Below are 18,896 nucleotides of genomic sequence, written 5' to 3'. Positions count from 1 at the left end.
TGATAGAGAAAGTAATAACGTAAGTATTGCACTACCGACTCATCCAATCGGAGACTGTCACTTGGGCGATGACATGGGTGTCATCACTTAGGACCCTTGCTCATCTCGATCTATAGGACGATCATATGACCCAATCGTAAGGTGCATTATGTTAGGATCAATCGTCGGTTTTATAAGAGGGAGAGGGTGAATTAGTACAATGGAAAAATCATCGATTTTGTAAACTTTTCGTTTGTTGAAAATCGATCTCGAAAAGTGCTTGACTTTAAAGTAAATGAACTAGCAATTAACTTAGAAAGTAATGGCAGTAATGTAAAGCAGAATGAAAATGAGCACACCGGAATTTATAGTGGTTCGATCATTATAACCTACATCCACTTCAGATTCCTCTTCCGTCGAGGAAACTAGCGTCCACTAATGATCTTCCTTGGATAGGCAAAGATTAACTACCTTTTTACAGTGTTTTCTCCTTTTCACGGGTTTAGAAGTTAACCCTTACAAGCTCCACACCTCTCTTGAATGATCACAACACTTAGAAAGGGAGGAAGAGGACTCTTTTCATTTTTACAACACTTTCACACCCCAAGACTTCAATATTTTGTTCATACTTTTGTGCCCTTTTATGCAAAAAAAGGCTGGGATATTTATAGGCCCCAATGGCTTTAGAATTGAGGCCAAAATATGTCACTTCCTTGGATTTCGGGGTACTGGTGGTACCACCGTTATTATTGGGCAGTACTACCACTTGCAGACTGACACTAGGTGATATCACCACTCAGTCTAGACAGTACGATCGCCTGATAGAGCTCGAAGACTGAGCTCTGATGGTACCATCGCTTGATAGGGCGGTACCACCACATAACAGTGTTTGTTAGGATCAAGAGCAGCACTAAGTTGGGGAAAGGGGGGGGGGGGTGAATTAGTACAGTGGAAAATTTTTAAAATTTCGTAAAATAATTCGTACGTTCGATGGAAATGTAGCAACTTAAAATGTAAGAGAGTGTAAGCATAGTGAAAATAAGATGAGGAGGAGAAGCAGTTTGCTATGAAATGATTTGTAGTTTAAAGTAAATTGCTCAAAATGAAATGCAAAGCAGAATTTATAGTGGTTCGGTCAATGTGACCTACATCCACTTTTGGATTCCTCCTCTGTCGAGGTCACCGGCGTCTATCAATAGGCGAAGGCCAATCACCTTTTACAACTCTTTTCTCCTTTTGTTGGGTTTAGGAGACAACCCTTACAACTTTCTCTCCTCTTTCTTGGATGGTTACAGGGCTAAGAGAGGGAGGAGAAAAACTCTAGCACTTTTACACTTCAATGATTCAAGATTATAATCACACTTTAGGTATCCTTTCATGCAGAAAATGGTGGGTATTTATAGCCCCTAATGGCTTCAAAAATAGAGCCAAAAAATGTCTCATCCTGATTTTTCGGGGTATTGGTGGTACCACCGCCATTACTGGGTGGTACTACCACTTGGAGTCTGACACTAGGTGGTACTACTGCTTAGTTTGGGAGGTACTACCACCTGCAGTCTGACACTAGACAGTACTACCGCTCAGTCTGGTTGGTACTACCGCCTAACAAAGCTAGAAGACCGAGCTCTAGCGGTACCATCGCCTGACTAGGGTGGTACCACCGTTATCAGCAATAATTGCTTGTGGTACCACCGCCCAGACCACTTGGGAGATTGGGTCTTCCTAGCTCAGAGCCTAGTTGGCCCCTAACATAGTTGATGGGATTACCTATCAAATCAAACTCTAATTATCGTTCTAACTACGATTAAGGCAGGCATGGTCCGATACATCGATTCTTTCACTCCACGATCCTTCAGTCAACTTCTTGGCGAGTCTTCTGGCAAGCTTCCGGTGATCTCCCAATGAGCTTTTGATGAGTCTTCCAGCGTACTTCCGGTGATCTCACGATGAACTCTCGGTGAGCTCTTGATATATCGTCCGAGTCTTTAACTCCGGCCCATCATCTACTTTACGCCTTACTGCTATCGTAGTTAATCTTGCACACTTATATCAACACATGGATTAGATAAAATAATTTACCAATTGATTTTATCATCAAAATTCGAGATTCAACAATCCCTCCCTTTTTTATGATGACAACCAATTGGTGATGAAGTTAATCTTAACTCCCCCTATCTAGATGCCATAATTGAGAAATGATACTCTTGAATTCAACGCCTTTAAATTCAAGCATCAAATTGATAATTTAGACTTATTATGCACATCATGATTTACCAAATCTAAAGATGATACCATGTATGATATCAAGGCATGACATCCATTTTTGAGTCAAAATCATAAAAATTTTCAGCATCAAAGTAAGCACTATGTTGCATCATCATACTTATAATTTGAAGAGATAACATAGAAATCAAAACACAGAATTGCAATCATCAAAGTAAGTAGCATTTTAAGTTTACAACATCAAGGTAAACAACATAAGATTATAACATCAAAGTAAGCAGAATAAAAAAAAGGGAACCATTTCTCCCCCTTTGTCATCAGCAAAAAGTCATAAATATTTATTCAGGTGGTGGCTAGTCAAAGTATCTAAATAGGGTATTGAGTTGTTGACGAATCTGCTAAAACTCAATCAAAATTTGATCTTGGCATTGCTCAAGTTGATTTTGATGTTATTCAAATCGATCCATCCGAGTCCCTATGTCGTCGATAGATGAGGAAGGTACTTGCTCTACTAGAGATGATTCCTCAAAGGGACTAGTTGGAGGAGATTGATTACCCATAAAAAATGGTGTTTCAGGTTCTGGTTCAAGTTGGAGGGGATTAGTCCTTCTAAGCAGTCTGGTCCATATACCATTTCTGAATGTACATCTCATCCGTCAAAGTATATTTCTATGATACTAAATCTACCTAATTTTATAACTTCTTCGGGTGAAATGATAATATCATAGGCATGGAGTAGTCTTGTGATTAAGCTATCATATGGAAGCATAATGTCCTTTTTTGATAGTTCTATCATGTTTTGTTGGATTAGGTAACTAAAACAATTGTTATGTCCCTTCATAATCCAATACATAGTACCTAATTTCATTTAGCTTACTTCATCATGATGATATTATTTTGGGAGAATGATACTTATCAGGATGTGATAAAGTATTTTGGTGCTTAAAAGTAGTAAATGTTCGTAACTTTTTGGAAGAATTGCTAAGTTAGGATTACCAAAAATTGTTCCTAAGGCATCAACGTAAGTAGTCTCAACTGTTTCTTCATCCCATTATCCTCTAAAATAACACCTTATTTCTTTTACCGGAATTCCTATGATGTTGTAAATTGTTCTAACCGTAATGGGTATATGATGTTCTAATAGATAGGTAGATACCCCTTCTTCTTCATCTATACCTAAATTATTATAAAATAACCTAACAAGTCTATGGTAGATAGGTTCACTTATTTGAAGGATTGAGAGAATGTCTAGATTGACAAACCATTGAATAAGTTCTAAATCACTTAATTCATCTAAATCAACATATTTACCCTTATGAACATGTCTAGATTCAATGGAAGAAAATTTTAGGGCATGTTGATTAGAATCGAAAAGTAGGGAGTCATAATTTTCATCTAATCTCCTATTCCCTTTATCCCTAAAGGATCTTCTAGAACCCATTGAGACTAATAAGTTTTGTCCCCTTTTGCGATATGTACATTTGCAATTTTTGCTTCTCTTGTCTTGTGCAAGCTAGTTATCTCCCCCTTTGTCATTGTCAAAAAAAGGGAAGACCCTTTACATCAATTTCTAAATCATGATAAAAGTAAGTATCAATCTTATTTGTGCATTATTATGTTTTCAAAATAAAATATGTACAACTTCAAAACTTTACATTTGTATCCTTACTTCATGCATTATACAAATAAATTAATCACTATGGGCATATCATACATGATACATCATTTTGGTAATAAATCATAGCATTTATCAATATTTTGATCATGATACCAAGCATTCATCATTTAGAGCATTCATGATACACATTATATGCATATATCATCACAATAAAAAGCAATTGCATGCATAATTTCAAATCGTAAATGTTTCAAATCATGATGGTATTAATTTATCAAATTGCATCCTACCATGCATGATCAAAACTTGTCCCCATTTGTATTTCATGCATAATTTTATTTCATCACAATAGGAATATCAAGAAGAATTAATTGGGTAATGAGATAAATATTTTATGAATACACGGAATTGTATAAAAATCATATCAAAAATTTTTCATGCATTCATATCATCACATGAAGGAATATCAAACAAAATTTGGTGATGAGATATTACTTCATGAATACAATAAAATTCATATAGCATATCATGGTTTATTAGAATTAGTCTTCTTTTTGGTGAATAGCAAAAAGAATAGTAGGAGAGTAAGATCTTAATTCATGCATATCAAATATTCAATCATCAAAATCATGATTCATCTAGAAAATGCTCTCTTTAAATATTCAAAGAGAGATCTTAGGAGATCATGATATAGATAAAATTCATTCAATCTTGTAGAAGAACAAGATATTAATTCAAGCATATAAAATTTCTCAATTCATTATGAATCATAAAAAGAATTGTGGTTCCGAACAATCATGATTCATTTAGGAAAATTTTCTCTTTAGTGCACGATAAGAAGAAATATAGCAAAGATACCTATCATAATTCATTTGGATAGTAGATGTTAAAATGAAACATAGAGGATAGAAGATCTTGATTTTTATAGAGTAAGTCTCAAGTTATAAATCTTGAAAAATCAAGATAAAGCTCATTCAAATTCAAATCATCAAATCAAAATCATTTTCAAGAGATTCATAAAAATATGATAAAATAGATTCATCAAACCAAGAATTTTTAAGAAAATACTTTTATCTATTTAGTTGTTTCATATAAGCATGCCTTTGTCCTTTTTGTGCCAAAACAAATATATATATATATATATATATATATATATATATATATATATATATATATATATATATATATATATATATATATATATATCATCAATCATTTAGGATCGAAAAATAAATTTCTTCATAAAAACCATCAAAATCATCATGTATAACTTTAAAATCTCATGCATAAAATCATCATGGTATCAAAATTTCAATATTTTCATTATAACTTTATGCATCATTAAGTATACAATCGTCAAGCATGACACTATTTCATTTATGTGTAATAGTCATTCTTATTATCGTGAATCGTCAATTGTCAATCATCAATCGTCATTTTTAAAGTATACAATCATCAATCGTCAAGCATACCTATTTTATTTATATCAAATCAAAACATGCATTATTTTTAAAGCCACTTTTATCACGGTATAAATTGATAATCCATAAATCGTAAAAGATCATTATGGAAATCATCAAAATCAATAAACTATAAATTACCCAAAACTCAACATCATCATGCATAGTTAAAAAAAAAAAAAAAATTTATTAGGCATGATATCATATTTCATAAGGCATTTTTAATCAAAATCATTTTGTTTATCATAAACATACAATTTTCATGATTATTTTTTAAAATATTAGAATGATAAGCATGATTTCATTTATTTTCAAAATATTCATCATGATAGGACATACAAGGCAAAGAAATCATTAAACATAAAGGATATTCATCAATCATGGTTTCATTGAGCATAAGGTATTTTCAACCAAAATCATTTTGTTATTTGTTGTAGTCATGCATTTTTCTTTTTAGGCGAATCTATCTTTTCATGCTTAGTTTTCCATACAAAAGCCATGCATCATCATTAATTATGATATTAAACTTCTTAATATTTTCATTAAGACATCAAGCATGGTTTCAATCAAAATCGGAAATCATCAAGATACACATTTCTTTCTTCTTAGGAAAAACATACATATGATCATTAGATTTAAATCTAACATTTTATTCCATTAACATAAAACATACAATTTTTAAGAAAAATAATTATTCAAAAAAAATAAAATGTATCATGGAAAACATCAAGTAATTTTAAAATAAATTAAGGGGGTTTCAATTACCTCATCATTGAATGCCGTTGAGGGGTAGTTTGCCACCTTGCCTTTCTTGATTTTCTCATCGTCTTGGGAGGAGCTCAATTCATCCCAATTTTTATTCTTCTTACATTCAAAGCAAGTAGTTCCATTTTTTTTTTCTTTTTAATATTTGTTTCATTTGTAGTTTAAGTTCACCATCACTTAAAATTATGTTCGAGTGGTCTTCATGTGTTCTATGTCCCAAATCCTTCTTATCTTTTGGAAAATTGTTCTCAAGTTCCCTTTTTGTCATATTGTTCATTTCATAGGTCATTAAAGACCCGATTAGTTCTTCGAGTGGAAATGTTTTAAGGTCCTTGACCTCTTGAATGACCGTAATTTTTGGATCCCAACTTTTTGGAAGGGATCTTAAGATTTTAGTTACTAGTTTAAAATTAGAAAAATCTTTACCAAGAGCTTTAAGTCCATTGATGACATCCGTGAAATGGGTGTACATGCCTCCGATGGACTCACTTGGTTTCATCCGGAAAAGTTCGTAAGAATGCACAAATATGTTGATTTTGGACTCGTTCACTCAGCTAATGCCTTCATGAGTGACCTCAAGATTTCTCCAAATATCAAAAGCCGAATCACAATTCGAAATGCGATTAAATTCATTTTTGTCAAGTGCACAATATAAGGCATTTATAGTCTTCACATTTAGAGAAAACATCTTCTTCTCCAAATCATTCCAATGGTTCATTGGAAGAGAAGACATTTCAAATCCATTTTCGACTATGTGCCATAAATTCAAATCCAAAGAAAGTAAGAAAACTCTCATTCGAGGTTTCCAATATGTGTAATCCATCCCATTGAAAAAGGGAGGACGAATGAGAGAGGAACCCTCTTGAAGGCCGAAAAGAGCTATTTCTATTTAAGTGTTAAACCAAAGTAGAAAACCGTGGCTCTGATACCAATTGTTAGGATCGGAGCGGCACTAAGAGGGGGGGGGTGAATTGTCACGCCCCCCAAATTTGACTCTCATTTAGGAGGTGTGAACCTAATTCAAGATTGATAATATTTAATTCAACAAACAATCCAGGATCCAATCACACATTTGAGGTCACTAAGAAAAAACATTCAAGTCATTCACCTCTACAATCCACAATTCATAAAACCTGTGCAGTCTATAATCATACATCATGTCACTAGATGATTTTTAAAATCCAAAAGCAACTTAACTAAACCATGACTATATCATAAATCCATAAGCGTGGCAATTAATGCAATCACAAAACAAACATGTACTACATGTTTATATCAGTACACAGTTTAGACTTAACATTTCCAAAATCCTGACAAAAGAGGTACTTTTCAAATATTTACAAGATACATCAATCTAGATTTGTCATTGATATTTCATTACACCCAAAAAGAACTTATACAACATCAACCTATCAAGTACAAAATATTTGCCCCAAAATCTTCTAGTCTTCCACTGCCTCAACCCAATTTACACATTTTAGTGAGTGATAAGCTATCCTGAAAAATTTATATAGCAACGGGGTGAGCATATAAAGCTCAGCAAATGACTAACATATCCATAGCGAAGAGGACAGTTTTCAAACAAACGAGGTATCAAAATACAAAGTAGAGATACAAGATTAAACAGTAGCACGCTTTGTTGGAATGCAGAATTACAATATCATATCGTTCGAAGCACGTTTTATGCATTCAATCGAGGAAAGGTAATTGGAGCATATCATTGGCATAAGGAGCATATCGATAACATATGGTAGCTTTCAAGGTATAACAAAGACTTATAACATTTCGAAAATATATCAAAGAACAAAACATGAATAGAAGCTCAAATGTCACATGACGATGCATTCATTTTATTCTTATCCAAAGCATGCATAGAAACATAGCCAAAGCTTTGGATATCATATCAAACACATAGAAGGTGAAGTGGGATCATAACATAATATGGTCCATCCATTTCTGAATGACAAACAAACATAAGTCTCCCACGTTTGGGAGCTCCATCCACCCACGTCTGAGGGAAGTCATAGGGGGCCGGTAGAACATCGTGGGCTCTAAGCATAACTCCCTTTACTATTTCTAGCAAAGGTTCACATTTATCCCACAAACACCGGAGTACAAAGGGACAGTATGAATAATGAAATTAGCATATATTGGAAGCACATGCGGAACAACAAAATGTACATATGCCTTTCGAGTCAATACGATATAAACATAATCTTTCACAATGTATTCAGATTTGAAAGGAAACAAAAGCAAGAGCATACAAGGATTTCAAGAAACCATATATAGCTCAATTGAAATAAGAAAGTTAGATAATTTCAATGTCCAAAGAAATGAAACTGGAAGAGGCACATATCGAAAGCAAATGCGGAACAATGGGATGCATGTGTCGAATCATTACGATGCAAACATGATCTTTAGATGATAGCTGCAGATGTACAAATAAATAAAGGACAAAAGTATACAGGAATTTAAGGTAATAATGTAAAGCTTAAATGAAGTAAGAGTTTTTACCGAAATTGATTTCCAAAGAGAAGAAACAAGGAAAGCCGAAATCGACCAAAGCTCGATTCTGGCAGAATTTGATAGGAAAATTATATGAACTATTTGGATAACCAATTATGCTCCAATTTATACAAAATAGGTGTCATTAGAAATATTTGTCAATCTAGTTTTAGGCAAATCAAGTTTAACAAGAATTGGAATTTACAACAGGGAGTTACAGATAATTTCATAGCGAAAGGTCTGTAAATATTAGCACTATTTTACTGAATCCATAGGGTCGGTGAAAGCAGATGTTTCAGTTAGCAATTGTACTCCAAAAATTTCAAATTAGGTATATACAGAAAGAATTTTGAGTCTAGCTTCGAATAAATCATACTTTGTATGAATCTGATTTCACAGCAGAAAGTTATAAGTAGTTAAGCAATAAGAGGTCAGAAATTTCAGTCTCTGTTTTGCAGAATCTGTAGGGTTACTTTAAACAGAAGTCTTAGTAGGCATTTAAACTCCAAATCATTCGATCTTAGTATCAAAATAAAGATTTTTTTGTCTACTTTCAAATGGAATAGGTCTCGTCTAAATCAGAGTTTATTAAAAAATGTTATGACCAAATAATTGCATAGAGGTCAGATTACCGAAAAATTACAGATTCAAAGCTTTATGTCAAAACGAAAGAAGGTCTGGTTCTCAGTTGAAATCTTTCAAATTTTGCAGAATAAAAATGGAAACAGAGATTAAGGTTACTGTGGGATGGGGTTAGAACACTTGCCTTAAAACTATTTGAATCCCAAATGTAAGAAAAATTAATGAAAAACCTCAAGCTCTTCTTCTTCTTCTTCTTCTTATTCTTCCTTTCTCTTCTCAAACTCACGTTGGCTGCAACTCTTCAGGTTTGTTTTCTTTAACTTTTCATCTAATTATTTGGGTTTTGGCTAATGCAAAAGTTGCAAGGTGTCATGCATGCATGAAAGTGGCTAGGTGTCATCTTTAGAGCAAAGATAAGTGGCACCAACTTTAGGTTAGCTAGTTACACATGTCCACTATATATATATATATATATATATTAACTTAAATCTGAATCTTTCATAAATTATATCAAACTTCTAATATTTACTCTTAGGTCCCTAGCCATAAACTTTTAATATAATATCATTGAATATAAAATAATTATTAAATAATCCTTATTTTTACAAACAAACCTTTTACTAAATTTTTAAAAATGGGGGATGTTACACTCTCCTCTCCTTAAAGAAAAAATTAGTCCTCTAAATTTATCATACCTTATTCGACAAAAAGATGAGGATAAGCTTTCATCATTTCTTCCTCAAGCTCCCAGGTTGTTTCCTCTCCAGAATGATATCTCTAGATCACTTTAACTAGAGGGATAACCCGATTCCTTAAGATCTTTTCTTTTTTTTTATCAACAATCTGAGTGGGCTCTTCCATATAAGACAAGTCTTTATCAATCACCATCGGCTCATACTTAATGATATGAGAGGGATCAGGTATATACTTTCTGATCATTGAAACATGAAATATATCATGGATATGACACAATGATGGTGACAAGGCAATCCTGTAAGTGACAGAACCAACCCTCTCAAGAATCCCAAAAGGTCCAATAAATCTTGGGCTTAACTTTCCTTTCTTCCCAAATCTTATAATGCCTTTAGAAGGGGAGACCTTCAGAAATACAAAATCCCCAATTTGAAACTCAATATTTCCTCTTCTATTGTCAGCATAACTCCTTTTATGACTCTGAGCAGTCTTTAACCTTTTTCTTATAAGTTGAATTTTCTCAACAGTCTCTTGTACTTTTTCTGGTGCTAATAACTTTCTATCGCCAATTTCTTCCCAACATATAGGCGTCCTGCACTTTTGCCCATATAAAGCTTCATAAGGAGTCATCTGAATACTTGAATGATAACTATTATTGTAAGTGAACTCAATAAGAGAGATATCTTTATCCCATTCACCTTTCCAATCCATAACATAGGCTCGAAGCAAATCCTCAAGTGTTTGAATGGTTCTTTCTGATTGACCATCAGTTTGAGGGTGATAAGCAGTGCTAAACTTGACTTTAGTGCGAATAGATTCCTGTAACCTTCTCTAAAATCTAGATAAAAATCTGGAGTCTCTGTCAGAGATTATCTCCTTTGGAACACCATGAAGTCTTACTATTTCATTTATATATAAATCTGTAAGCCTATCAAGAGAATAAGTCATATTGATTGGTAGGAAATGTGCAGATTTTGTTAACCTATCAATGATAACTCAAATAGCATCATGCTTTCTAGAAATTTGGGGTAGTCTTGAAATAAAGTCCATGGTAATACATTCTCATTTCCATTCAGGAATATCTAAAGGTTGCAACAAACCTCCAGGTCTTTGGTGTTCTGCTTTGACTTGCTAACAAGTCAAACACTTTGAAACATATATTACAATCTCTTTCTTTATGCCTTCCTACCAATAATGACTTTGGAGATCTCTATACATCTTAGTGCTACCAGGATGCATGGTGTACTTTAAATTATGACCATCTCTGAGGATTTGATTTTTGATATCTGAGTCATTTGGAACACATATTCTATCCCTAAATCTCAATAGGCCATCCTTTGAAACTCGAAAATTCACTTTCAATCCCTTTTCTACTTCATTCCTTAAGCAAATCAAGCGTCGATCTCGTAGTTGTCCTCCTTAATTTGTTGAATGAGATCAGATTGCACTTGGATGGAGGCCATTAATATCATTGAGTCTTGCCCTTTTCTCATAACATTCGAATCATAATTCTCTTCTAATAACTTCCATTACTTCACAACCAAAGTCGCCATAAAACTTGTAGATTTTCTACTAAGGGCATCTGCTACAACATTAGCTTTACCCGGGTGATAACGAATGGTACAATCATAATCCTTTAGAAGTTCTATCGATCTCCGTTGTCTCATGTTTAACTCTTTTTGAGTAAAAATATACTTTAAACTCTTATGATCAGTAAAGATTTCAAATGTTCGTCCATACAAGTAATGCCTCTAAATCTTTAGAGCAAAAACAATTGCTGCCAATTCCAAATCATGAGTTGGATAATTCAGTTTATAACTCTTTAGCTGTCTAGAAGCATAAGCAATCACTTTCCCTTCTTGCATCAAAACACATCCAAGGCCCTTTCTTGAGGCATCAGTGTAAACCATAAATCCCTCATCACCACTTGGAATAGTGAGAATAGGGGCACTAGTCAATCTCCTTTTTAACTCTTGAAAACTTTGCTCACAATCATCACCCCATACAAATTTCACATTCTTTTGAGTGAGTTTGGTGAGAGGTTCAGCGATTCGAGAAAATCCCTCCACAAATCTCCTATAATAACCTGCCATGCCCAAGAAGCTTCTAACTTCTGTCACGTTTATTGGTACTTCCCACTTAACAACAGCTTCCACTTTCTTTGGATCAACAGATATACCCTTCCCTGAAATCACATGACTTAAGAAAACAATTTCATTCAACCAAAATTCACATTTGTTGAACTTTGCATACAACTTCTTTTCTCTTAGTATGGATAATATATTTCTCAAGTGTTCCTCATGCTCCTGATTACTCCTTGAATATACTAATATGTCATCTATGAATACAATCACACAATCGTCCAAGAATGACTGAAATATCCTATTCATCAGTTCCATAAAAGCTGCAGGGGCATTAGTTAAACCAAAAGGCATCACTAAGAATTCATAGTGACCATATCGAGTTCTAAAAGCTGTTTTTGGAATATCCTCGTTCATGATCTTCAACTGATAGTAACCTGACCTTAAATCAATCTTGGAGAATACTTATGCACCTTGCAATTGATCAAACAAATCATCAATTCTAGGTAGGGGATACTTATTTTTGATGGTCACCTGATTCAATTATCTATAATCAATACAAAGCCTTAATGTTCCATCCTTCTTCTTAACTAATAGCACCGGAGTACCCCATAGTGAAACACTGGGTCGAATGAAACCCTTACCTAATAGTTCTTGTAGTTGCTTTTTCAATTCCTCTAGCTTGAGTGGTGCCATTCTGTAAGGAGGCTTAGATATTAGGGTTATCTCAGGGACCAAATCAATAGTAAATTCACCCTCTCAATCTGGAGGTAAACCAGGCAAGTCATTTGGAAATACATCAGGCAAGGAGATAAATCATGCCCAATACTCTCAAAATAAAAGATGGGATGATCTAGTATGCAAAAAGTGATCATTTTGTATAACAATCTATACTGGTATGATTGGAAGATAGTCAATCCATACTTAGTATAATATCAAAACTCCAAATATCTAGGAGAACCAAAGCAGCAAGAAGTTCGTGTTCTCCAATAGAAATCAAACAAGATGACCAGATCAAGTTTGTTATCAAATAATCCCTAATAGTCGTATTTACATATAGCATATAATCTAGTGGTTCAGGTTGAATGCCCATGTGATAAGCAAAATATTATGAATCAAATCATAGATGAGACACATGGTCAAACAAATATTTGCATTCTTTCAGAAATATGAATAGTACCTTCGACCACTAATTCAAAAGCTTTAGAATAATATTCCGTGATAACATACACTCTGACATGGGCTGATGATTTATGAGGCAGTGATTCTTTCTTCTTGTCCAAAAAGTAGTCTTTTATTCTATGATCCAAATTTCCACAAGCAAAATAGGCTCCAGTCACCTACAAATACAAACTTATTTCATAATTTAACTCGCATCGTACACAGGATTGAATCTTTTGTGGTGACTTCCCTTTTTAAATCGATGATGTCTTGACCCTCTTGTTATCATATTCTGATTCATTTCTAATCTTTTTTTTTTTGGTAAACTTGTCCTTGATCTCTAGAAATTCTTTTGATCATCAGAATAATTTTGTACATCAAATATCTTCTCCAATCGCATCATCTATTTTTTTGCTACCAAAGTATTAGGTTCACCATGCTTCTACTGCGCCACTCTGATTTAATATCCCCGATCAACCCTTTTATCATACTTAATTAATCAAAAGCAGACGAAGTAGGAGGACTAAATGTCCTCGTCATCCTAGATTCCTAAAATGCATCAAAGAAAATTTTCACCAATCTCTATAGTTCACTAGACCTCAATATAATTTGCACATCAACATATCAAATATTTCAGTGATCCTCAAACCATACTCTGATACCACTCTGTCACGCCCCCCGAATTTGATTCTCATTTAGGAGGTGTGAACCTAATTCAAGATTGATAATATTTAATTCAACAAATAATCTAGGATCCAATCACACATTTGAGGTCACTAAGAAAAAACATTCAAGTCATTCACCTCTACAATCCACAATTCACAAAACCTGTGCAGTCTATAATCATACATCATGTCACAAGATGATTTTTAAAATCCAAAAGCAACTTAACTAAACCATGACTATATCATAAATCCATAAGCGTGGCAATTAATGCAATCACAAAACCAACATGTACTACATGTTTATATCAGTACACAATTTAGACTTAACATTTCCAAAATCCTTACAAAAGAGGTACTTTTCAAATATTTACAAGATACATCAATCTAGATTTGTCATTGATATTTCATTACACCCAAAAAGAACTTATACAACATCAACCTATCAAGTACAAAATATTTGCCCCAAAATCTTCTAGTCTTCCACTGCCTCAACCCAATTTACACATTTTAGTGAGCGATAAGCTATCCTGAAAAATTTATATAGCAACGGGGTGAGCATATAAAGCTCAGCAAATGACTAACATATCCATAGCAAAGAGGACAGTTTTCAAACAAACGAGGTATCAAAATACAAAGCAGAGATACAAGATGAAACAGTAGCACGTTTTGTTGGAATGCAGAATTACAATATCATATCGTTCGAAGCACGTTTTATGCATACAATCGAGGAAAGGTAATTGGAGCATATCATTGGCATAAGGAGCATATCGATGACATATGGTAGCTTTCAAGGTATAACAAAGACTTATAACATTTCAAAAAAATATCAAAGAACAAAACATGAATAGAAGCTCAAATGTCACATGACGATGCATTCATTTCATTTTTATCCAAAGCATGCATAGAAACATAGCCAAAGCTTTGGATATCATATCAAACACATAGAAGGTGAAGTGGGATCATAACATAATATGGTCCATCCATTTCTGAATGACTAACAAACATAAGTCTCCCACGTCTGGGAGCTCCATCCACTCATGTCTGAGTGAAGTCATAGGGGGCCAGCAGAGCATCGCGGGCTCTAAGCATAACTCCCTTTCCCATTTCTGGCAAAGGTTCACATTTATCCCACAAACACCGGAGTACAAAGGGACAGTATCAATAATGAAATTAGCATATATTGGAAGCACATGCGGACCAACGAAATGTACATATGCCTTTTGAGTCAATACGATATAAACATAATCTTTCACAATGTATTCAGATTTGAAAGGAAACAAAAGCAAGAGCATACAAGGATTTCAAGAAACCATATATAGCTCAATTGAAATAAGAAAGTTAGATAATTTCAATGTCCAAAGAAATGAAACTGGAAGAGGCACATATCGAAAGCAAATGCGGAACAATGGGATGCATGTGCCGAATCATTACGATGCAAACATGATCTTTAGATGATAGCTGCAGATGTACAAATAAATAAAGGACAAAAGTATACAGGAATTTAAGGTAATAATGTAAAGCTTAAATGAAGTAAGAGTTTTTACCGAAATCGATTTCCAAAGAGAAGAAACAAGGAAAGCCGAAATCGACCAAAGCTCGATTCTGGCAGAATTTGATAGGAACATTTTATGAACTATTTGGATAACCAATTATGCTCCAATTTATACAAAATAGGTGTAATGAGAAATATTTGTCAATCTAGTTTTAGGCAAATCAAGTTTAACAAGAATTGGAATTTACAACAGGGAGTTACAGATAATTTCGTAGCGAAAGGTCTGAAAATATTAGCTCTGTTTTACTGAATCCATAGGGTCGATGAAAGTAGATGTTTCAGTTAGCAATTGTACTCCAAAAATTTCAATTCAGCTATATACATAATGAATTTTGAGTCTAGCTTCGAATAAATCATACTTTGTATCAATCTGATTTCACAGCAGAAAGTTATAAGTAGTTAAGCAACAAGAGGTCAGAAATTTCAGTCTCTGTTTTGCAGAATCTGTAGGGTTATTTTAAACAGATGTCTTAGTAGGCATTTAAACTCCAAATCATTCGATCTTAGTATCAAAATAAACATTTTTTTGTCTACTTTCACCTGGAATAGGTCTTGTCTAAATCAGAGTTTATTACAAAATGTTGTGACGAAAACATTGCATAGAGGTCAGATTACCGAAAAATTATAGATTCATAGCTTTATATCAAAACGAAAGAAGGTATGGTTCTCAGTTGAAAATTTTCAAATTTTGCAGAATAAAAATGGAAACAGAGATTAAGGTTACTTTGGGATGGGGTTAGAACACTTGCCTTAAAACTATTTGAATCCCAAATGTAAGAAAAATTAATGAAAAACCTCAAGCTCTTCTTCTTCTTCTTCTTCTTCTTCTTCTTCTTCCTTTCTCTTCTCAAACTCACGTTGGCTGCAACTCTTCAGGTTTGTTTTCTTTAACCTTTCATCTAATTATTTGGGTTTTGGCTAATGCAAAAGTTGCAAGGTGTCATGCATGCATGAAAGTGGCTAGGTGTCATCTTTAGAGCAAAGATAAGTGGCACCAACCTTAGGTTAGCTAGTGACACATGTCCACTATATATATATATATATATATATATATATATATATAAACTTAAATCTGAATCTTTCATAAATTATATCAAACTTCTAATATTTACTCTTAGGTCCCTAGCCATAAATTTTTAATATAATATCATTGAATATAAAATAATTATTAAATAATCCTTATTTTTACAAACAAACCTTTTACTAAATTTTTAAAAATGGGGGATGTTACATGAATTAGGGCAGTAGATTAAAACTCGTAAGTTTGAAAACAATTTCGTAAATGCGTAAAGATTTCGATTTGATAGTAACTTGAGTAGATGAAAATCGAAAGCTAGTAGTAGTGTAAATAATAATCTCAAGAAAGTAAGAACTCACGCATTCAAGGAACACACCAATTTAAAGTGGTTCGATCAAAATGACCTACATCCACTTGCGAAGCCTTCTTCGATGAGGCTCCCAACTTCCACTAGCAAATCACTTTGAAGGGGAAGGACAGATGCCCCTCTTATAACCTTTTACAAGTGGTTCATACTCTTATAGATTTTTAAAGAGAAAGAGGGAGGTGAATACTCAAGCAATTGAAAACAAGACTTGCTAAAGACTTTGCTAAGGCTTTATCTCAATCTCTAACTTCTCAATGTTTGTATTCTCTGCTGAGAATTGAGGAGTATTTATAGGCCTCAAGAGGATTCAAATTTGGGCTCCAAATTTTGAATTCTCTTGGGTTACCGATGCTGGCGGTGCCACTGCCTATTAGTTGTGGTGGCACTGCCTATTAGTTGTGGTGGCACCGCCTATCAGTGTCTGACACTAACAGTGTATTGGCGGTGCCACCACCCAGTCCAATGGTACCACCACCCGATCCTTGGGTTCTGGGCGGTGCCACCGCCCAATCCGACGGTTCCATCGCCTGGTCCTACGGGTCACTAGATGGGCTTCAAATCTAGCCCAACCTAGGTAATATCGGGCCCAATCGGCCCCTAACCAGTGTTAGGATCGAGAGCACTAAGAGGGGGGGGGGTAAATTAGTGCAGCGGATATTTTTCAGCGATTAAAACCAAAGGCTGCGTTCGTTCGACAAAGACTATTTTGATGCAAAAACCGATTCTAAGATGATTAAGTGTAGTTTACGTTTAAGCGCAGTTAGCGTCTAAACGCAGTTAGCGTCTAAATGCAGATTGCGTCTAAACTCAGATTGCGTCTAAGCGCAGTTTGCGTCTTAGCGCAGATTGCGTCTAAGTGCAGATTGCGTCTAAGCGCAGATTGCGTCTAAACGCAGATTGCGTCTAAGCGCGGATTGAGCAGAAGTATAAAGACAATGTGCTGCTGTTGTACAGCTCAAAAGGTAATCTGCAAAAAAACAGATTTACGTCTAAACGTAGATTTGCGTCTAAACGCAGATTTACGTCTTAAACGCAGATTAGACGCAGATTTACGTCTGAACTTTGAAACTCGTTTGTATATTCGCAGAGGGCAATATGCAGTTGAAATCAAGACGTAAACGTAAACTGAAATCTGACGATTGTGCGAGGAAAGCCGATTTACGTCTAAATGCAGTTTTACGTCTAAATGTTGAAACTCGTTCGTAAAATTGCAGAAGACAGTTTGCAGTTATAAATAGAATCAAACTGTAAGTGTAAACTGCAAAGAAACTCGTTCGCAAAAGCACAGAGAATAGTTCTGCAGAATCAAAACGTAAACGTAAACTGTAATGTACTAAAACATGACTTTACGTCTGAATGCAGATTCGGAAGAACAGCACTTAGAACTTGTTCGTGAAAGTGCAGAGAGCAGTAGTAGTGGAGGAGGTTTGCAGTAAAGATAAAGTGCTAAAAAATAAACGCAAACCAGAGATTTAGAGTGGTTCGGTCAGTCCTGACCTACTCCACTTTTGGCTTCCTCCACCGACGAGGTTACCGACGTCAACTAGGGGCCTTCCTTCAATGGGTGAAGGCCAAACTGCCCTTTTACAGTTTCTCTCCTTTTGACGGGCTTAGGAGACAACCCTTACAGATGTTTTCTCTCCTCACTTTACAACACAAACTTGAAGAACAGAAGGAGGAGGAAAACTAGCAGTTTTGAGCTCTAAGAACCACTGAAAAGATCAAGATTTCGGCTTGAGTTCTTGCTATCTCAGTGCTGAATGGGTGGGGTATTTATAGGCCCCAACCCAATTCAAATTTGGAGCTCAAAACGATCAAATCCCGGAATTCCGGGATCAGGCGGTTGCACCTCCTGACTGGAGAGGTTGTACCGCCTGGCAGAGCTCGAAGACTGAGCTCAGGCGGTGCCACCTCTTGACAGAGGCGGTTGCACCTCTCTACCAGAGCTCGAAGACTGAGCTCAGGCGGTGCCACCTCTCTGTCAGGGAGGTTGCACCGCCCAGTCTTGCTCGAAGACTGAGCTCAGGCGGTGCCACCTCCCGACTGGGGCGGTTGCACCTCCCAGCCTCGTTGGAAGACTTAGCCTGGGCGGTGCTACCTCCTGGCTGGGGCGGTGCCACCTCTTTCACTATTTCAGCTCACTTGGTTTGGCTCCAAACTTGGCCCAAACCAGTCCGAACTTGGGCCTAATTGGCCCCTACTTGGGTTATAGGATCAACACCTAATC

This window comes from Musa acuminata, chromosome BXJ2-1 (assembly GCF_036884655.1).
Source record: "Musa acuminata AAA Group cultivar baxijiao chromosome BXJ2-1, Cavendish_Baxijiao_AAA, whole genome shotgun sequence".
NCBI classification, from domain to species: Eukaryota; Viridiplantae; Streptophyta; class Magnoliopsida; order Zingiberales; family Musaceae; genus Musa; species Musa acuminata.
This window is presented reverse-complemented; position numbering follows the sequence as displayed.